The 24509-nt window shown below is 33.5% G+C and overlaps 1 protein-coding gene and 1 non-coding gene across 4 annotated transcripts in view; one reads left to right on the plus strand and one right to left on the minus strand.

The window, feature by feature from the left end:
• rg (A kinase anchor protein rugose) overlaps window positions 1-24509 on the minus strand; it is a 385845-nt gene that overhangs the window by 302379 nt on the left and 58957 nt on the right. The gene's annotated exons all lie outside the window — the stretch shown is intronic.
• Window positions 16966-17038, plus strand: TRNAA-AGC (transfer RNA alanine (anticodon AGC)). The gene has a single exon. It is a non-coding gene; the product is annotated as a tRNA-Ala (tRNA).

Consider the following 24509-nt stretch of genomic DNA (forward strand, 5'->3'; position numbering starts at 1 on the left):
TCGTGTGGCGTAAGCAGCAGGCAGGCAGGCACACAATTCGGTCGCCTATACGATGACGAGATGGCTGATCGTAATCACCACAGCTCTTCAATTCAATAACAAGAACAAGACTGCATAATGCGAATAATACAAATGTAGATGGCGGCATAAACACGGAGCGTATTGCGGCCCGAGCCCTTTCTGATGCAAATAGCGGATACGGGCATTATTCGCGTTTTCCCGTATTATGTGTGGTTATGGGCCTTGTTTTGAGAATAAATAGGCTACGAGGTTATACTTTTATACGAAATGAACTTTCTTGAATAACTTTTATGGATACGATATTAACGCATGCGTGTAAGTCACGTCGCCTCGAAGGTAGAAGTATGAATATGTTTTGCTTGGTAAAAATTCTATCTCTAATATAAAAGAAAAGCGTTTTATATTTCTTAATTCTTCCCGGTACGTAGATATTTAAATTCACAATAGAACCTTTGTTCGTTATAATACAGACTTTAAATCGTGCGATACTTAGACACTAGATGCATTATCCTGAACAGATATTCAAAAAATCAGTTTTCTTAACCATCCTCACAGCATGAAACCAATTTAATTTAATATCTAGTAGATATTTGGAAGATTAACAACGAATCCATTACGAAATTGATTGCAAAGCTTGGTAAACATAACTCCATTACATATATTGTTTCAATAAGAATAGTGCAATATTATTTGATATAATGAAACAGTACACAATAATTTGTAAAGGGACAAACATATACTCATGGAGGTTTTGTTGCATTTCAATGCCTATACATAGTCATTAGTCTATTATTATAGGAGTTTATAGAGCCCGCATTGCTCACGTGGTAACCAGATCAAAATATATTTGCTGCTTTTCTGTTTATTCGTCAAATTCGACTATTCTGACTTGAATGAATAGAATTTATAGTACGTGTTCTGAATAGGATATTATATATATATATATATATATATATATATATATATATATATATATATATATATATATATATATATATATATATATATATATATATAGATATGTACATAAATTAATACACGGATATTGCATGGCCTGAAGGAATAATTAACTATACATCGTATTATGTATTAATAGCATTGAATATATAACTAATAGTTTGCGCAATGGCTAATGATTAATTTATCAATAAAAAGATAAAACAAAACACGCTTTTTAAGAAAATAGTTCAAATAAAACGCCTATAGAGCAACAAAGAGGTTACATCCGAGACATCTCTTAATTTACAAACATTTTTCAGGTTAAAAGCTTCGTTTTATTAAATAAAAGTCGCGCAATGAAGATAAAAGATGCCGTTGATTGCGACGCGGGACAAATGCGACGCATCGCTCTTTGGTTTGGGGCTTGGGACGGTACGGGGGACGTGACCCGGCGTGCAACCGATGGGAACGCGGCCGTGACGTGTCACCTCTTCTAGAAACGATTTCTTACGCGTCATCCAGTTTTGCGGACATTGATCTTATACTTGGCAAAATTGGCAATGTACTATGCGTGGTTATGATCTCTATTTAAGCTTTGCATCATGCTACAGGAAAATTGAAGATAAATATCACTGAAAATATTTTGCTTAGGTATATTTAAAATTTCTATCAACGAGTAACTATCTAATGTATTTAAAATTCTTTAAGCTCGATCTACTATTAACGAAAAAAGGCTTAATTGCTCTATATTTGAACAAACGTTTAGTAATCTACGATTTTATTTATAAGTTAGGGCGGTATCGGGTAAGTTATCCATTAATTAAACAACGCTCTAACTGGTCAAACCATTCAATGTCCACCGATGAACACAATCCCCAAAGAGTCGAGCACACAGCACTCGATATGACACATCACATAGAGGTTATGTTATCCTAGTACCACGCCGGGCGGCTGCGTGCGAGCGCTAGGGCGGGCGGCCGATCACTGGAGGTTTCCCGGGCATCCCCCGCCCCCGCACCCCACTTTATCTCATCTCTACGGGAAAATCTCTCAATTATTTTATTGGGAAAGCTAATGAGACGCGAGCCATCGACGGGTTGCTGCGATATCCCCTCGAGAGCGTATCGGCCTGCAAGACTCGATAGTTCTTAAGGGAACTTGACATTTCGCGTTAAAATATATCAACGAATAATATCTTAATTGGCCTGGCCATTGAAAAACGAGCGCATTTCAAAAGCAAATATAATGAAGCACGCTTTTTGTAATTTAGATGGTCGTTGGGCAGTTAAACGAGGCGAGTTAGTTATTACCCTGGACGAAACTGTAAAAGCATTTTATTTTGCGACGAAAATGTGTGGAATGGTCGTGTCCCTTTGTGGGTCAGACTCAAAGGCTCGTAACGTGGCCAGGACAAACAACAGTTTCGATGTTTAGCCCGCGGTCACTGCACCTCGCATTTGCGATGTGAAACATAATAATTGTAAACTTGTATAAGGGGAGGGAATTTTCCTTCCAAAACCCCAGTCCATCATTTATCGTTGAAGCTTTGGGTCCATCGTTTATCTTTGCACACATTAATGGTATATGTATAACCGCTACGGTGATCTCGATGTTTTACTGAATAGTTTTTTTCTATCATCATTTATTACGACTTTAATAAAAATGGCATTAGCTATTGGAGAAATAAATATCATAATATTCAGCTTTAAATAAACCAATGAAAATCCAATAATGATTTCGGTTTCAATCTTATATTCACTTCCAAGAAAGGTTTAAATTAATCCACGGCAAAATCTGCAGACAGACATACTTCTAGAGAAAGGGCGCCTCAATATTGACATTATATTACTTCAATTTAATTAAACAATTATATCAAGATGTTGTTGACTTTGATATTGGATATTTAATAGCTGGATGTAAATATTCAAGTCTCGTGTAAGAATCTAATAAAAGAAATGATTGATGGAAATAATTCTATCAGGTCTAGCGGTTAGCAAATTAATGAAGTTTCTAAATGGTTTGTATTTGCGTTTAGGCCAATTTCATACCTACCGGATATTTGATCTAAACGCGAATGCTTCAAACGCAAAATGGCCAAAATTATGTTTATTCTGCCTATTTGCAAAAGCCCACTATTCAATATCGACACAAAACTTGAAGTATATAACAGTTGCTATTTAATTTATTTATAACAAATATAGAGAAACTAATTTCATAAGCGCATAAATAGGTATAACATATTATATTAGATATAACTGCTATTATAAGCATCAGTGCAGTGCAGTTATATCGGTAAGATACCTATATCACAATGTAGATTACCTGTAGACACTACTTATAGCCTATAGGTACACTAGCTATAGAAACAAGCAGTCACGTGCTCAATAACGCATAGGGAATAGGGATGGCGATAAGTTGTCGATTACGAGCTGAGATTTACTGGGATAAGGTATTGTAATTTCTATGTGAATCCCGGCAGATTTATAAATTCGAAATTAAATATCGACATGAAAATTTATATTGCTCTTTTACTTAGAGATAACAAGTATAGAAGTATCTTAGTACCTACTACTCTAAATTTATAAACAAAAATTTCCCAAACTCTAGTGCCGCACGCATTCTCCCAGATAGCCCTAAAAGTCTAAGGATCCGACTTCTAACAGAAACAAGCCCCATTCTCTATACATAAACAATGCGAACTACGGCACGCCTACGCGGAATAAAATGATAAGTAAAACGGGTGGAAAAGGTAATTTCTTTTGACAATTTATCGAGCACATTCGGCTTATTTCCTTTGTAAACAAGTGGAAACGCACTGAAATCGCAAAATTGCGTCTGTATGAGCGAAATTTTAATGTAAAACGTCGCAAATAATAAACCTACGATTATATTACGATCCCCGATGTCACATTGTTTGATTTATCGGATAATGAAACATTTGTATGTACCTAAATTAGAAATTACAAATTGGTAAACATACAGCTATTCATTTGTTGTTACACTTGTAACATTGCAAACTAATGTTAATTAAGGACATACAATCATGGAATACTTATTAATTTATGCCTTTTACATTATGAAACTAATTATTTAATTTGTTTTCGTTTTAAACATATTGCAATTATTTACCGTTTATTTATTTACAAACTTGAAATCAACTGTTTTTGAATTTGCACTCAACAGTTATGTAGATATATTTTGCACAGCATCGACTATATTTGCGTATTGTAGTTGTTCGTATTGTCAAACTTGATTTATCTATAGGTAGCTGAAACATTGCAAAACTATAGGCTCTTTCGTCAGTCTTATAAAAAAAAAAACTAATTTTATAAATATGTAAAACCTTATGGTGTACACCACAACCGCGACATAAACATATTTTATAGTGCACTCTGTGGTCAAAATACTTGATTGCATTTCACACGAGTAATTACTTGATTGCGTCGCGTTTAATTAAATATTTTATAATATGTAATATTTCATTACCTACTGTGAACGTTTTTCAATTTTAAAACTACAAATTTGCTCAGAACATAATTGAAATTAATGATTTTACAATGTAACCATTAATTTTAAATTTAATTCATTTAAATACGGTATTCAAATCAATGCACGATCTGAAAATCAATTAATTCCTTAATTATTGCATTAATTAATATTTTTAACCTAACATTAACAATACTTTACCGATACATTATGTAGAATACACACCCTACACACCTCTTAATGCATTATAAGAGGCTGATCTATAATAAGAGGTTGATGAATTTTCAAATACATATGTGCAATCGTTCTGAAGACCCCTTCACGAACGTAATTTCGTTATAGTAAAACAATTGCATAAAACATGAGTACCTGGGTACCGACAAGACTTCTAATGTATTACTAGAGTCAACTATCTTAATGGCGTATTCCAATCAAGGAGTTCCATACAATTTCAGTGGCTTGTTTATGAAGTAGGCACTAGGTACATACACATAAGATCATCAGCCTCCCCCCTCCCCCGACCTGTGCGAGGCAATCAATGGTCGCACGTGGCAGGAATGCCGAGAGGAAGCCTCGAATAACTTTGTAGAAGCGACGGTTCAATATTTTAGTTATCCATCCATTTTAGTACTAATCATGGTGACAGAATGAAAACTTACTTTAGAAAAATGTTTTGTTATAGTTCGAATGCGTTACTTTTCGGCATCTTTCCATGGAATATTTCACGTGACCTACAATACTTTACCTGACAATTTAATAAAATGTGCAGTCTCAATAAATAAATAAATATATTATTATGTATCACAAATCAATCTCAAAAGCTAATCAGATGGGCACGGCAGAACGTTCTCCTACACTACACGTCGCCAAATGCTAATCTCAAACACTCAAAGCTAACCCCTGTAACCTATAAATACACTTTTATAAATAATAAAGGATAATCGAGTAGATATCACGGATCCATCAATTATCCCAGAACAAAAGACAGAAAGGGCACGCACGCGAGACCCCGACCGTGACAAGGGCCCTCGGTGAGGTCCTTAATCCACTTTACCGGGCCTCAAGCCACTCGTTGTGTCGATAATTTATTTAGCCTTGTTGATAACGTGCCAATCAACCACAGAACCTGTGCGGAAGAAAATATACGACCTCTTAGACAGTCAAGTTATCTTGGTATTCATGAAATGCAAGTAGGCCTACGCTGTGAAGCATGTAATTCTTTCTTATCGACCTGTGTAATAATCAGATTAGAAATAGATTAATTTTATGATATTCAAGTTTCATTTTTGTCAAAAATGTGGCTCACGATTTTATCGAAAATATCTCAAATTCGTAAAACAGTCCTTATTTCCATGCTTGACAGACGTTACAGTAATACCTGTATAATATAAGCTCGTCATCTAGATATTATTTTTCACAGCCAGTACACTGCCCCCTATTCAACCTGTACTATACAATATAGCTACGTACTAGAGATACTTGTTGAACCCGAGCTCAAATAGTTCGCGAGCCGCGCCCTCAAATATTGTAGCTCCAATTAAAGTTTTTGCATCTCAAGTTCCACGGCTCGATTCGAGTTCAACAGTCAAACAGCTCTTTGATAAACTTGGTGTCTGGGAGGAGGGTTAAATGAAGATCAAAATAGATGGAGAGCTAATAGGTTGATATCATCTGCATAGTTTTGTTGACGAGTTAAACATCACTTTAACGTGGCTTGATATTTAATACATATGAATAATTATATATAATTTTTACTCGAATATTTATTTAAATATTTGTTTAAGAATGCAATTATTTTTACACCCACACTGCAAGTTTCAATACATTTCAGTATTGATTCTAAGCAGCAGTGCAACGCACTCGACATCCGATCTGAACATCCGCACTTTGCACCAACGGATGCGCATCACAGCCAATTGTAAATTACCGCTATTTGTCTCCCGACTTCAATCGCAAACGAAACTAGATACTTGATAAACACACCGCAGCATTCACATGTCATAAATGAACACCCAGACATTGCAACACATCAATACTCTTCGCAAATTATTTTTCTAGTGGTTGTCGAACTCTAGCTTCTAAATAAATATTTTTACTGCCGAATTTTTTTTTTTTTTTTTTTTAAATTTTAAAATTACATTAAAATTAATTAATTAGTGCAAAAATAGTAAATATTAGTAATTATTAACTATTTTATTGATATAAAAGTGAAAATAATTGTGAAACACACCTTCTATGTGATCTACGCAACGTTTTGTATAACGCGGAGGTCAACGTGTCAACGGTTATCCGAATTCAAACATCTTCTCCAATAAACCAGGGGAGTACTAGTTTTAAAATTTCATATTTAATTATAACGACACCTACATTCATTTGTAATACTAACACCGCTCATATTTAATGAGCTACGTCACAATAAATACATTGGCATAAAAGTTACCGTCTCACTTTGCTTGACAAGTTGGAAGCAATTTAGAAGACAAAAACTTATCGCCCCAGACAATATTATTCTTTACTCTTTACTACATCATACCGTTAATCACTTAATATCAACATTCAGTTCTATCATAATAGTATTCAGGAATAATTATCTCATACATTTCCTTTCATCTGTTTCAGCAACTTAAAAGTACAACATGCTGACCCGCAAGGCAGTAGCTAAGGACATGGAGAATAAATTAAAAGCTACACTCCATGATTTAAAAGCTTCACAATCTTTATGTGAAAAACTCATACAAGAGCGGGATGAAAGTGAATTAGAGATTCAAGGAATTATAAAAAAGAACTCTCTTCTTAAGGCCGAGCTGGCTGAACTACACATGAAATACATTTATAGTGAAGACAAGTGCAAAGCCCTACAAGACGTTGTGGACAGCTTCCAGCAGTGCTCTAGTGACCATGAGAAAGCACTTAGCCGTATCGCTGAGTTGGAATGTAGCTTAATGGAAGCGCAAGAGGACAATCCCAAGCGGCAATGCAACACACCAAGTAGTCTTCATGATGAATTAATTGAATGTGGACAGTTAAGTGGCTCTATAAACTTTAAAAAAATCAATTTCTCTTCGCATAAGAAGTTAAAAAAATATCTTAGAATAAGTAAATTCATCAAGCGTACGCAATCTATTGTTAGAAAGAGTTCTTTAAAAAAGATAGTTCAACTAAAGAAAGACAACATAAACCTTGTTCAGGAGTTAGATAAATATCATAGGGATCTAGAATACTATAAAATCTTATATGATGTAGAAACAACTGAACTTAAGGAGAAGATAGACTCCTTAAGTCAAATGTTAACTGATGTGAACCAGAAATACTCTTCTGCCCAAATGCAAATTAATGAGCATATACAAGAGGCAGATTATCTTATTAAGTTGAGCAATGAGAATATGGATCGTTTTGAGTCGCTGACCAATAAATATGTATGTCAGTGTTCAAACAATGACAATGAGCAACCGTCGCCCCATAAGCCTGACTACACAGACATACATAGTGTTAAACCCACTACCACAATTCCAACCAGTAATACTAAATACCTTTCAAAGCAGGAAATAATTGTGTTGTCAGATAATATTGGTCAGGGATTTGGCGCTATGCTCAACAACTTAGGGCTTAAAGTTACTAATGTTTGTACGCCTAATAGTCCATTGAATAAAAAGTTCTAGAGTGCGTGAGTTAGTAACGTAAGATGTTTCTTCGGAAACATGTCAAGAGTCCCTAGGTAATAAACATACTAAAACCCCGGGCCACTAGGAGGAGCCCCGGAGTGGGGGGAGGGGGAAATGGGTCCATTTTTTCATTTTTCGCTTAAATCTCAAAAACGGTACATGTTAGAGAAAAACTTTCAAGGAAAAGTTGAAAGGCCATAAAATTATCTACAAGTTGTACCTGAATCATTTTTTCCTATATCCTGCCGTTTCTGAGTTATACGCAGTAAAACATGATTTTGGCTCAAACAATTTCCACATCAATCGATCAAAAAATATTTCTCTCTTCCAAAAAACTAAAATGTGCAACTTGTGACCGGTACTGATAGATTGCTCTTAATTAGGTCTATAATTGGTAAAATAAACACATTCCTCCATGGAAGCCTTTAGGAGGAATCGATTGTCAAAATATTATATTATGGTAGTTTGAGTTACTGAACTTGATCTTTTTATTTTTTTCTTCCAAAAAACTCAAAAGTGCAACTTGTGACCGGTACAGATAGATTGCTCATAATTGGGTCTGTCATTGATAAAAATACCAGATTCCACCACGAAGGCGTTTACGGGGAATTGAATTTTATTAGGGTAGTTACGATACTTGAACTTTTTATTTTTTTTCTCCAAAAAAACTCAAAAGTGCAACTTGTGACCGATACTGATAGATTGCTCTTAATTAGGTCTATAATTGGTAAAATAAACACATTCCTCCATGGAAGCCTTTAGGAGTAATCGATTGTCAAAATACTATATTAGGGTAGTTTGAGTTACTGAACTTTATCTTTTTATTTTTTTCTTCCAAAAACCTCAAAAGTGCAACTTGTGACCGGTACTGATAGATTGCTCTTAATTAGGTCTATAATTGGTAAAATAAACACATTCCTCCATGGAAGCCTTTAGGAGGAATCGATTGTCAAAATATTATATTAGGGTAGTTTGAGTTACTGAACTTGATCTTTTTATTTTTTTCTTCCAAAAAACTCAAAAGTGCAACTTGTGACCGGTACAGATAGATTGCTCATAATAAGGTCTATAATTGATAAAAATACTAGATTCCACCACGGAGGCGTTTACGGGGAATTGAATTTTATTAGGGTAGATACGATACTTGAACTTTTTATTTTTTTTCTTCCAAAAAAACTCAAAAGTGCAACTTGTGACTGGTACCGATAGATTGCTCATAATTAGGTCTATCATTGATAAAAAAACCAGATTCCACTATGGAGGCGTTTAGGAGGTATTGAATTTTATTATAGTAGTTACGATGCATGAACTTTTTAACTAACTACCCTAATAAAATTCAATTTTCCGTAAACGCCTCCATGGTGGAATCTGGTATTTTCATCAATGATAGACCTAATTATGAGCAATCTATTTGTACCGGTCACAAGTTGCACTTTTGAGTTTTTTTGGAGAAAAAAAATAAAAAGTTCAAGTATCGTAACTACCCTAATAAAATTCAATTCCCCGTAAACGCCTTCGTGGTGGAATCTGGTATTTTTATCAATGATAGACCCAATTATGAGCAATCTATCTGTACCGGTCACAAGTTGCACTTTTGAGTTTTTTGGAAGAAAAAAATAAAAAGATCAAGTTCAGTAACTCAAACTACCATAATATAATATTTTGACAATCGATTCCTCCTAAAGGCTTCCATGGAGGAATGTGTTTATTTTACCAATTATAGACCTAATTAAGAGCAATCTATCAGTACCGGTCACAAGTTGCACATTTTAGTTTTTTGGAAGAGAGAAATATTTTTTGATCGATTGATGTGGAAATTGTTTGAGCCAAAATCATGTTTTACTGCGTATAACTCAGAAACGGCAGGATATAGGAAAAAATGATTCAGGTACAACTTGTAGATAATTTTATGGCCTTTCAACTTTTCCTTGAAAGTTTTTCTCTAACATGTACCGTTTTTGAGATTTAAGCGAAAAATGAAAAAATGGACCCATTTCCCCCCTCCCCCCACTCCGGGGCTCCTCCTAGTGGCCCGGGGTTTTAGTATGTTTATTACCTAGGGACTCTTGACATGTTTCCGAAGAAACATCTTACGTTACTAACTCACGCACTCTAGACCCCCCTTGGAGGGACTCATTCAATGGACTATAACAGTTCATTTAAATATATAATCAAATCACTGGATCATTTCAGCTTTAATAAGAATAATATTGTAATTATATTATATGGGGATAGTTTAAATATAAATAATAAGGATATTGATGTAGGATTAAAAAAAATGTTAGATATTAGTAGTAAGACTAAATGTAAATTTATGTTGTGTACCTTGCCATACCTACCTGGTTTGACACAAGAACAAAATAGATTAATTCATAATATGAATTTAAAATTGTATAACCTAACAAATCATCATCGTGATGCATTTATTTACTTTGACATTAACTCATGTATTAAATCTTTTACTTTGACAAAGTTTACAGTGTATCTGCCATATAGATATAAGCGTGAACTTGCTATGTTAATAGCATATAATATTAACCAGTCTGGTACATGTTCGGTATCAGACCATCGATCTACTATAATTTTATGTAGTAGTAATTTTATACATCAACCTAGATTAAGTGTAGACAGACAATCTAGCCCTAAGCTAGATTTAAACTAGTATATAAGACAACAGCTAAGCAGTCTTTTTCCATTGTGCATCAAAATATTCAAGGCTTGGCTAGCAAATTGTTAGAAATAGAATTGTTTCTGAATGATAACAATATTAAAATATTTTGTGTAACAGAACATTGGCTTAAACAATGTCAGTCGTTAGTAAATATTGAAAATTACAAATTAAAAAGTATATACTTTAGGACACAGGCTATTCACGGAGGTTCTGTTATTTTTGTACATGATAGTGTAAAATGTAAAGAACGAACTGACATTGTTAGTCTTTCTGTAGAACGGACCATTGAACTGTCCTGTGTGGAGCTGGAGCGTTATATTATTGTTTGCGTTTATAGACCCCCTTCCAGTGACTATAATATGTTTGAGACAGTCATGGAAGAAATATTAAAGCGTCTAAGCAGGAGTAAAAAAAAAGTTATAGTATGTGGTGATTTTAATATTGATTTACTTTTACAAACACAAACGGCTACACGAATTGTTAATTTGTTTCAGTCATTTAATCTATATAAACTTTTTAACGAACCCACACGAATTACACCTACTTCTGCAACTTGTATTGATAATATATACTGTGACTGCATCTGTTTAGAGAAAAATATTCTCAATACATTGACTTCGGATCACTGTGGCCAGAAAGTAGTTTTTGAATGGGATTGCATACCTACATTTAAAAGGATTAATGTTAGGCCTATAACTAAAAAAGGCATTAATAAATTTAGGAATAATATTAATAAAAACCTGCCCCTACTAAATGATCAATCCTATCCTAATAGTCCTTGTGAAATGTTTAAAAATCTTTTTAATTTAGTACATAAAGAATTTGAAAAAATATTTAAAGTTAAATCTTTAAATATTACCAAGGATTTACCATTTAGTAAATGGGCGACAGCTAGTATACATAGGTGCAGGAACATTCTTTATGAATTATATGGTATGAAGCAATATAATAAAGACCCATCTTTTCTTAGTTATGTTAGAAATTACTCAAAAATTTTTAAAAAAGTTTGTTTCACTGCAAAGCGTTTGTATATCAAAGAAAAAATACGCGACTCTGATAATAAAGTTAAAACAGTTTGGTCAATTATTAATGGTGAAATGGGTAAAAGCAAATCAAGTAATACCATAAAACTTGTAAATAATGACAGGGTTATTGACAAAAGTGCTGATGTTGCGCTTGCTTTCGAAGAATTCTTCAGTAGTGTCCCTGCTACTATTACTAATAGTTTAAATTCGTCTTCAGCACTCGCAGAGACCTTTTTGAGGGACCATGTTGCGGAGTGCAGTACATTATTTGAATTACGACACGTAACTGCTAATGATATTGTTACTGCCTTTAAGACGCTTAATCTTAAAAATACTTGTGATCTTTGGGGAATGTCCGTAAATTTAGTTAATAATATAATAGAAAATATTGCGAAAAATTTAGCTTCCATATTTAATAAGTGTTGTGACTATGGTACATTTCCTAATTTACTAAAGCTTAGTAAAGTTATACCTTTATTTAAGAAGGGCGATCAAGAAGACTGTAACAATTATAGACCTATCTCTATTTTACCAACATTAAGTAAGGTATTCGAGAAGTTAATATTAAACCAATTGAGTAGTCATTTTGCAAATAATAATTTACTGCACACCAAACAGTTTGGTTTCACAAAGGGGCGCTCAACCACAGATGCTGGAGTTGCACTTCTAACACATATATATAAGGCATGGGAAAACTCAAAAAATGCTCTAGGGATATTTTGTGACCTCTCCAAGGCATTTGACTGCGTTGAACATTGTACTTTGTTACGTAAACTTAATCACTATGGAATTAAAGGAAAAGCCCAGAACCTCATAGCGTCATACCTGCATGATAGGATACAGACTGTAGTTGTTAATGGAGAACGTTCTAGCGGTGCGTCAATTAACATTGGTGTTCCACAGGGGTCAATTTTAGGTCCCTTCTTGTTCTTGGTATATATCAATGATCTTCCCTATTATTTGCAGGATAGGTGTGAAATAGTTCTGTTTGCAGATGATACCTCATTAATTTTTAATGTGGATAGGCATGACCCAAATGTTGACGAAGTGAACAGTGCTCTTTTACACATATCTGAATGGTTTACTGCCAATAATTTATTATTAAATGCCAAAAAAACCACTTGTGTTGAATTTTTACTTCCTAATGTAAAAAAGTTGAACAGAGATATTACCTTGAACGGGGAGGTATTGCATCCTACTGAGTCTACTGTATTTCTAGGGTTAACATTGGACGAGAAACTACAGTGGGGAGCCCATGTCAACACCGCTGCAGGTAAGCTCAGTTCTGCTGCATATGCAGTCCGAAAAATAAGGCATCTCACCGATGAAGATACGGCCAGATTGGTTTATTTCAGCTACTTTCATAGCATTATGTCCTATGGAATTCTACTGTGGGGCAGGGCTGCAGATATAGAAACTATATTTATCTTACAGAAAAGAGCCATTCGCTCTATATATAATTTACGTGCTCGGGACTCACTAAGAGATCATTTTAAAAATACTGGTATCCTTACTGTACCATCACAGTATATATTTAATAATATTTTGCATGTACACAAAAGCTCTGACTTACACACAAGAGTAGGAGATAGACACGATTATGGCACAAGGAACAAGAATAGAATTGAAATGCCATTTTTCCGATTAGCTAAAGTTAAAAATTCATTTATGGGTCAAGGTATACGCTTATACAATAGAATTCCTCATAATATTAAAGAGTTTAGTAGTACTAAATTTAAAACTTACATAAAAAATGTACTAGTTCAGAGAGCGTACTACAGTATTCAGGAATATATGGACGATAAAGACCCATGGAGGGTTGTCGCGTAAAAACCACAGGACAGTTCTTTGGCATATTATGTAGTTAGGTAGATATAAGTTACATATTATGTAAATTTATTGACATTATTTAAAAGAGCAACTATGGAGTTTCTTGCCGATTCTTCTCCATAGATACTGCTTTCCGAATCGGTGGTAAATGTTAAAATACTATGTAATGACGATTCGAAAGTGCTACTAAATAGTAGTCTAATTGAATAAATGAATGTTTGAGTTTGAGTTTGAGTTTGAATAAACTTATTTTCTTCCATTTCTATGCTTTATTAATAATCTTTGTACTTATTACTTATTGTTAGATTATTCACCACTTTACCTACTGTAATTTTATATGCCACGCAGTTTTGTATACTAAATATTTGATTATAAGTGATAAAGTAATGTTATTTAATAAAGAGATGATACAAAAATATCCATTGAGGATTTATCGGCTTACAGCGGCTTTATTTCTCATTTTATTTAAGCTTTAAGCCGACTTCAAAACGTGTGTAGTCAGGGACAGGCCTCTTTCGGTCTGTTGCTGAGATATTGCTAATTCACTGCTCGTGTAGTATTATTACACATACTATTCTGTAAAAAAAAATAAAAGCTGATCTTATAATACGAAATATTTGTATACTTTACCTTATTTCCATTATAACAATAATTATTTTTTCATCTACTATAATACTCGTTCATAGATCTATAATAACAAAAATAAACTATAAATTTTAATTAAAGCCATATAATAAGCATTGCACATCGATCGAGAATGTAGAATATTTTGTTTTATGGAAATACAGGCAGTTCACAGAGACAGCGCTATCAGTTTATTCGCTATGAAATCGCATATTTATCCATTATATTTACCAAATCACATGCAGACAAAGGTTCCCAAGCACAACTATCACCCGGCGGGATCCAAAGATAAATTGCACAATATTCGAAAATGAGAATTAAAATCTTTTACAGCATTCGGGGACATTCAGGCACAATGGGTCTATGCCTAACCATAAGACTGTGATCATGAAGGCAGCGAGGCGACTACTTGATCAATACTGAGTTTTATTTTAATTGGAGACATTTATTTTGTTCTTCTTAAATATTAAAGGAACGTAAAGACGAGAAAAAATATAAGAATAAAGAATCGCTGTTTTAGTGTGTTTATCTTTACCTATGCTCATTTTTATTTTCTAAATACCTCTATAAGTACCTACATATGTAAGGTAACATCTTCCATAATACAACATTTTTTACTTTCCGTTTAATTCATGATTTTATGTCAAATTTAATTTTAAAAAAATCGAAATAAATTAAACCCGCTTCCGCCACCGCGCCGCTCTGTACAAACGTCACGCGCCGCGCCTGGCACGACGCCAGCCCGCTCAAGGTCTGTCAGACAAAACTTGTCCAATAGTTTTTACTTTTTATGAGGAGCCTAACTTAAATTACCTTTGCCAATGGAGGATAGCCATTTTAAACATTAATGTTCGTACACTTGCCAAGTCCCAAACATTGTAAATTAATTAAAGCCTCAACTAAGTGTCTTTGTCTTTACCTACTACTGAATACCTAACAGAAAATCTCTAACAGTTTAGTATATTTAAAGATTTTTTATGATCTAAAATACATAAAAAAATGATGAAGTAGATTAATACTTAAATATATAATATGTCTCTCTACGTCTCTACAATGGATTTAAAACGGGTTATATTATATTTATTTTTAAACTTATATTGCAAATGCTAGAAAACGAGTTATTGAATAACCATCAAGTCATGTGAACACGCAAGCGTTCGGTTTTTAGAGTAGTACCTAAAACTTATTATCTAAGCAACTATCGTTGAAATCCATTGGTAAATAACAAATATACGAATCTAGTTATAGACTTTCCGTCACCGGATAATACCCGTGGATTAGGATAAAATGACGAGCTTTCACACAAGAAAGCATTTCACTAATGCGTTCCCTCATTTTATCCACTCAACGAATGTGAAAAGCCTACCTACCAGTCACTAAAATACTTATTTTATAAATCAGAAAGTATGGATGTGAATTCAACATAATATTTTTTGTAGCAAAATCTACTAAAACCATATTGATTAGAATTATTAGGAATAACATAAAAGCTTCAAGCAAAACGCAAGGTAAGCCACGGTCTGAAGCTAGTTTGTCATATCTAAACCAACGAGTTTTCCATTGTATCTATAAAATTTAAATTTAAAATTAGTAGACAACTAACCGAAGTTTTTAAAATCTCTCTTTATTTTAAAAATGTATTTAGTTAATCCAACGCCACTTCACAGTTTTCAAATATTGAATACATATCTAGCAAAAGCAGTCTGTAAATTTACAGAGTGCTTCTGGCACTTTATAAAATTGAATGTTAAGAAGATAGATTCAAAACTGATTATGTAATAAACCAGTTTATGATTTTTATCATATATTTTATGTGTATGTTGTTTAAAAAACATACAGTAACATTATTTTTAATAAACTGTCAAAGCTTTAGAAATTTCTTCACAAGAAATCGTAGTTTCGTAAGCGATTTACATAAATTACAAAAAATAACATTACTTACTTTTAAGTACAAAAACATTAAATCTCTCGTTTTATTGTAAATTTTCTTTTCAACATCAAGTACATCACAAACAATAAGTATTTAATTAAAGTAAATGCAAGCCCTTGAGCGCAGTGCGGTCTCGACCAAACACTAGATACCCTGCAGATGCAGCCGTGTGTGCTCGTCTTCTCGACTGCACTTATTGCAAAAACGCTTTTTAATTACCTCATGTGCTAATGTTGTTTGATATTCTCTTCGTGTTTGTTAGATATTGTTTTAATTCCGGCTTCGGAATAGCAGAGTTTTGTTTATTGTTAAATAAAGTAACAATTACTTCAATCCCGTTAATTTCTTATCCTAATCAATGTTTTTAACCATACAATGAATCAGTTTATTTTTAAATGAATAAAGTATATAAATTTATAAAGAATAGAAAAAAATCGATCAAGAGGCGGGACTCGAACCCGCATCCTTTCATGAATAAAGTGTAATTTTAATAGAATTAGGTAATAAAAAGCTTGTACCTACGCTTGTATGCAAAACGTGTTGTTGCTGACTGAAAATAAATCATTCTAATAATTCACCGCTTGTATATTGACATGGCATTCATTTTATCTCAACAATATTATGTGTAATAAATTACAGATAAGCCTATCTGATAACATAGTTGAACTTTGAAGTAACAAGAGAAAGGACCTTGTAGCGATGTCTAGCCGACCCAGCCCGCGGCATACAATTCTTCTTTGTTAAATCCGATCGTAATATTCGAGCTCCAATCCAACCGGGGGCGTAGCTCAGATGGTAGAGCGCTCGCTTAGCATGCGAGAGGTACCGGGATCGATACCCGGCGCCTCCAAGAGACGAAACTTTTTTTCTATTTTTATTTTTTTTATTTCAATTAAACAACCACTTCATTCAAAATGTTGTGTAAATTGAGGTAATCTTTGGTAAATGCATAGGATGTTCTGCAACGATGTAGGCAGGGTACATACGCCCACCGCTCTCAAAGGGTATTAAGTCTGCCTCCAGCATCCTACACTACACGTCTAAGCCTCTGAAGTAAACCTCCTCATCCGTTATGTGTTCCTGGTAACTGTTTCCAGTCTAATTAGGTCTTTACAAATATAAAGCGATTATGAATTTAATAACTCTTTAATAATATCGAAATGTATATTTCCGGCCTTTGCGAATATTTGATGATTGTTACAATTCGATATTTTGTAATAAAAAGGAGCTCTAATAAATAAATTTACTTTAATTTGAAAATTGACTTTGGAAAATTAGGTCTCGACTATAATCGATATCTAAGAACCAAATTTATAATTTGGGCATAATTAGTTGTAACATGTCTAAAGAGGCATTCGTTACATCTCCAAACACCTAAATAATACATCAAAAAGGCAAGTTTGAAGGTCCAAGATATGGGACGAATTGAATTTTGCCGCAGGGACTAATTCTAATGACCGCTGGGGGCAAGCCTAGTGATCTTTCACCGAATATTTTATTGAAGGCTTATGGGCGTGTCTGTGATTTAGATATTTGATAGAGTGAACATAAATCAGCTATAATTCGTTTAATCATAATAATTTATAAACTTTCCAGTTTCCACCGTAGATTTTAAAACCTTTTCAAATTGATGCAGTTTTTAATTAATGCACATAAGTAATGCCTATTGTTTAAAGGAATATTATGTGTATGTGGCCTACTGTTTCCTGAATTGAAATACTTTGTATTCATTAAAAACTCACACTCAGTACTTTTTAAATGTAGATTAACATTAATAATATAAATAAAATGAATTGATCTATATATGATAAGTATGATAATTATCTCATAAAGTAACAACATTTCTTGCTTATTGCAAACTGCAAAATATCTTCAGACGCGAATAGAAAATCTCGAGTCTTTAACAACTGGATATAATCCCTAATGAAAAGCTCATTTCCAAGAACATCGCTACAGTTTAAAACACATTATTAGTAAATAAATAAGACTGAAACTTGCTGGCGCGATTAAATCTTTTGCTTTATAAGTAAACAACTTGCATTTGTACAGATTAAATTGCTATGGATACCATTACGTAATAAAATAAATAGTTAAGGGCCCCTTAGTAGGTGAAAACAGCGACTTAAATGTATGAACAATGTCGTTTGTCGCTTTTTTAGTTGTCTGAATTTTGTGTGTTGTTTTCAGTGAATTTATGTATGCAGCGTAAAAGTTGAAAATGTATGAGAATGTGCCTTACTCGAGAGTCCTTTCACATGACGTACGCTCATGCTCTCTCAAGATACGTGTTTTTGTCACGAATGCGTCGGGTTTTGGCGCAGCATCTCACTTTTTTATACATTGTAGTTACTTTGTAACATAAAAGAGAATTATAATACAGTAGCACCTCTATAAGTCGAATATCAAGGGAGACGCCAAAAAATTCGAGTTATAGAGTTTTCAACTTATGGAGGATTTCGACTTAGGCGGATTTTGATTCGACATAAAGAGTTTGAGGTTTATTCTTATCAATTTTGAGTTACAGAGGTAAAATAAATTAAAATTCAACTTGCAGAGGTCACAAACATGTTTTTATTTATTATAAATCAACATTATTTCAAATCATTTTAAAATAAAAAATATGGCATTAAAAAAGTCAGTATTTTTTTTGCTTTAGATAATTTGGTTGTTCTCTAGCATTTTATAATCTATAAAGAGCAGAAAATTCTTCTTTTTCAAAGATACTGGTTTGCTTTATAAAATTTCGTAAGGTATTCAATACGGTTCTTGCCTCTTTGATGGAAACCCATGGAGCGCATGTACTATTCACGTCTTCTATGTCATCTTAATCATTAGTATCGGTTTTCTGAGCTACTGAATCGATAATTTCGTCATCAGATACTTAACGCAAACACGTGTTTCGTGAGTCATAAATTAATTATCGTATACTCCTAAAATGTTTTCTAAGAAACAATAGTGTACTGGTTGTAAAATAAAACGTTGCTATGTTCGAGATACAGAGGTCAAATTAGATTTTTCGAGTTATAGAGTGAAAATATGTACCAAAATGGCTTGGAGGGACTCGGTGATTATTTCGACTAACAGAGGAACAAAATTTCAAGTAATAGAGGTTTTCGGGTTTGAAGGGAAGGGAACAAGACATTTTTTCGAGATTTGGAGGTTTTTGACTTATCGAGGTTCGACTTAACGAGGTGCTACTGTAGTACCATTTGAGACACCATACTATTTCTGTGTCATTTTTTTAAGTTATCCGCTAGGATTCAAGGAGTCTTATTACAGCAAGTATCTAAAATATCTCTCATGGTTAACCATAAAGATTCTGCATAGATCTCGTACCCGTATAAGTAATGAGAAATATTAACCATTGCAACCACTCCATCTACCTGCTAACATCGATGTTACAGCAATATTTTACAGGCACCTTTTTCAAGGGTGTACCTTTTAAAGCATCTCAATAACATACATGTAGATGGCGTTAGTTTCTAGCAACAGCGCCCTCTGTGAAGTTATAAAGGTACTTACACACAACGCCTCCTGCATCGAGAAAACTAAGAGAGCATTTGCAATGTGGTCCATAACGCAGTTCAGCCGTATTCCAATAGATGGCGCTAGTTGAAAAACACTTTAAACCAGGTATAAATAAGACAAAACATTGTGAATTTTATATCTATTTATTTCACTATACCGTGACTGTTCTCTCTTGATAATTCTTCGCTTGTTCAGCAGTAGGCTTACCTGTAATAAAAGAAAATCAACATTATTGATAAGTATGATCAAAAATTTTAAAAGCACATAGTAAATTAACCAAGAGCTTTTTATTTGTGGGTATAATGCGATTCATGATTAATTTAAATAATTTATAAATATTATATACGTACTAGCGGTCCGCCCCGGCTTCGCCCGTGGTACATATGAAAAATAGATGTTGGCCGATTCTCAGACTTACCCGATATGCACAGAAAATTTCATGAGAATCGGTCCACCCGTTTCAGAGGAGTATGCAGACTAACATTGTGACACGAGAATTTTATATATAAGATATATAAAACTAAGTTCTATGAGTACCTTAGTAAAATTATCAGTTTTTAAATTATGCAACTATGCAAATTAACCTGTAGAAAATTAATTAATTTACGTTTTTAATATTGCCTTAATTAATCAAACGGTAAACGTATGAAAACCTCTTCGTGAGTGTCAAAATATCAAAACAAACACAGTAACAGGACCAATTAATTACTTAGGCGCAATAAACGCGATAATGTGATAGGAAGGGTCGAAGCGACCCCTGGTGTCCGTTTACACCTTCGCTTTTTATTTCCCTTTGTTATCCGAGTATTATTTCATAAAAAACATTAGGGTGGACGTTCGAGATATGGAAATGTACAAATTAATATGTATAGCGTACCTACAATTATTGGTGGAAATAATTTTATTACAAGCTTTGAGTTTATTTAAGCAACAGATATGAAAGTACTCTGCTCTCTGAATGAAGATTTAGGTATTAACAAAATAAAATACCAAACAATAGATACGCCTACGACAAAAGAAAAATAGACTATTCGGGTCTTTTGCTAACAACTTATTTAGTCAAAACCATTCCAAATACGTGACATTCATCTATTTGAAGGGATTATTCAGCTTGTATTTATCCCGATACTTCTAGTGTACGACCTGATCCACAATCCCGACATCGGTATCCGTGAGAACAAAGGTCGTATTGGCTTCGTTTACGACAAAGCGGGGATTGAGTCGTAAAGGTTGCGTTACTTTACGCGATCTTTATTTAGATATAGACACTGAGACTTCGCTATCAAAAGGTACACTGTACCCAAAATAAACCTAAGTACCTTTGTTCATTTTAACCGGGTTACAAAGTGGTAGACTATAATGTACTTTATGGTTGTATTCTCTACCAGTTTGTAAGCGTCATGAACTTACAAATCAGCCCTAGGACGTTATAAAATATTGATAGTACGTACACTTCGCAAATTTGAATCCAGATTGCATTGTGAGGTTAAGGAATAGTTATTTAATTATTATTTTTTTAATATTAAAATAGCAGTATTCACACTTATTCGTATATAGAACAGAATGTTAAACATGGATTTCTCGTACAATGGGATGCAGGGTAGTTAGTATATTTATATACATTTTTATTCATTTTAATTTTTTTATATATACATGACTTTATTACTCGAAGCATATGGCAAAACCTTGTAATTTCATCACGTCCATCTATCCGTGTCGCAATCATTTACTCGTCCACTGTTGATATTGACAATCGGCCATACAGTATCTGTATGTGTGTATAATGTATATGTAGTGTAGGAATGTTATCTAATATAGCAGTGAAATTGTATCGAAGATGGGAGACACGTAATTGAGTGAAAAAATTCAATCATACTTATGTATGTGAAACGTTAATTAAAGGTAAGCTTTTGACTACATTATGTACCACGGCTTTACTAAAGACGCTTAACGATGTTTTTCATAGCAGAATTAAGATATAATTAGTAAGTACGTAATTAGTGTGATACTCTACATTTCAACAAGTTGTTTTGCTCATTATCGCGTGAGATCCGTCATCCGATAGACCCACACAATCCATTTATTTGTAACAAGAAATGAAGAACTATAATTGAACTATAAATATGCCTATTGTCGTACCTAATCTATACTAATATTATAAAGAGGAAAGGTTTGTAATTATGTAATTATGTATGTATGTATGGTTTTCACTTTTCACGCATAAACTACTGGACCGATTTTGATGAAATTTGGCACACACAATCTTTAGACCCTTAGAAAGAACATAGGCTACCTTTTATTGCGAAATATGTATCACGGGCGAAGCCGGGGCGGACCGCTAGTATTAAATAAACATATTGAGCGTTGGAAAGCCTTTATGCGACTTATGTTTTGTCATATTAAACTTGAGTAATATGGCAACCAAAGACTTTTATAACTTTGTTAAACTGGACAAAGTCCATTGTATTGTATTTTCCGGTCTATTTATATATAACGTTACCATTTTTCAATTTCAGGACTTTGAAATACAACATCTTCAGAAGCGCTTTGAAAATATAAGCACCTTCGCACAAAGGATCGTACGTACTATTACAGTACTTGTACCTCTTTGACCCGCCACATTTTAAAAACGAATTCGTTTTAAGATGTGGCTGAAATTGTAAAAGTAAAATTGAGGTTTGTATGCTTTTATCGACCTTTCGCACCGAACTTAATATTTTATTATAGGTTAGTAATACGTTTTCCTGGTTGAAATTCATCAAGATTAGCAGAGGCACAGAGGAAAAAAGCACGAAAGACATTTAATTATGCATCGGCTAACTATTTGCGAGTAACAAACCAATCCAGTCTATATTCATGAGGAATTCGGTGCGCGACGCGAGCGTGGCGCGTCTTTCATCTCGCACTGTGACGCCTGAATGATTAATCGCGCCGTACGGTCTGGACCAGCGATTGCCAAAGTACCCTAGAAATCTATATAATTCGAGGACATTTATAAAAAGGTGGGATTCACAAGTCTACGAAAGTGTATTTCCTATGAAATATAGGATGTTTTACGAGTTTAGCCACGAATTTAATGTCATGAGAAACATCAGTTTTTTCGATTAAATTAATTGGTAGGTAAGACAGCAGCGGCAGGTCTAGTGAATGAAGTCTACGAGTAAAGAAACTTTGGGAACGTCTGGTGTAGACTTCACTATATAGTTTATACAAAATTTAATTTAATGAGCTCTATTCTGGCAATATAGATATTATTATAAATAGGTATATTTAAATATATTGTATTTAATATAGTAAAAGTTCCCAGTTCAATAAGATGGCTCTTTATTTATACACCCTATTTCCCTCTTATATTATAAATCGGAAAGTGTATGTGCAAATAAACGCTTGTATGTTCCGTTTACACGGAAAATTTGGCACAGCGATTGTGTATAACTTGATTTAATGCGTAAGATATTTTTTCTCAGACTTCCTTCACGAAACTACGTTAGAATATATTGTTATAATGTAACATCCTGTACCCACCACGTAGCTTTGCTATAACAATCCTAATTGTACATCTGAACAGTACTCTTAAAAACAACAACAGAACTTAACATTTGATTCATTAAGATTCAATTATTTACATGATACATATGCAACTATAGTTAAAGTATAACACATAACCTAGGTTACAAAACAGCAAAACTTAAAGTCTAAAATTAATATGCAATTCGTAGAACGCGGAACATGACCACAATCTGTACGGTTCCATCAATACCTCATACTCATAGAGCATTGCTACAGATCACACGATAAATACATTGACATTCGGTTGATTCGCAGCGCTCAACTAATTCAATACACCGGCTTTACTGAATACACTGCACGTATTATAAACTCAATACTACGAATTTTGAATACGGGATTAGTTTTCAGTTAATTACAAACTGAATAAAATTTTCGGGGCAACGCTATTGTGAATTTGGTTTGGGGATTTGATTGGACTTAAACCATTGGATTTGATTCAATGAATGCTGATAAAACTCAAGTATGGATTCATTTTTTTACGGCTTTTGGTTTGTTGAAAAATATCCAACAATAAAAAAACATCCAATAAAGTTTAAGTGCTGAAGTTTAAAGTCAATGTATTTTCAGAAATATATACAAAATAGTCCATAATTTATCAAAGATAGTGAAAATTTAATCGAAAGCGCTATCTTTCGAATATGAAAAGAGCTATCTATTATATTGGAAATATAATGTAAAAACTAAATAACTTAAAAAAGCATGAGTACCTACATATTACCTTCTGTACTGGGGATGAAATGAAAACTTGGCTTTGCCTTACTACAATATATATATTACCGAAAGATCTAAAACATACAAATTACTAAGGTACTTATAATAATTATTGTGTTTCATATTACCGCGATTCGAACCACCTTCTGCAGATAATTAATAATGCTCCATTGAAACTCCTCTTACAAGTCTCTACGAGTTTATTAAAGAGACACTCAGAAATATTACAAAAATCCATCTTCGAGTGAATAAATGAATGGACGAAGCTCCGAGGGATAATTTATTTTAATAAATTTGCTCTTTGAAATGAAAAGAAATGATCCAGTAATAAAATCTCATTCTGCGGAATGGCAGTGACTACTCGTTATGCAAATGACGTCCATTTTAAACGGATCTAACATCTAATGAGATAAAGCTCATTTTCATTTGATGCGGCTGTAAAAAATACTGTTTATTAATGTTTTTAGTTTTAGAAAAGCCGCATGTCATTACGGAGAGAATAACGTTATTCC

This window comes from Colias philodice, chromosome 26 (assembly GCF_061535455.1).
Source record: "Colias philodice isolate Cphi_HAF_F1 chromosome 26, ilColPhil1 Martin Lab GWU primary, whole genome shotgun sequence".
Classification (NCBI taxonomy): domain Eukaryota; kingdom Metazoa; phylum Arthropoda; class Insecta; order Lepidoptera; family Pieridae; genus Colias; species Colias philodice.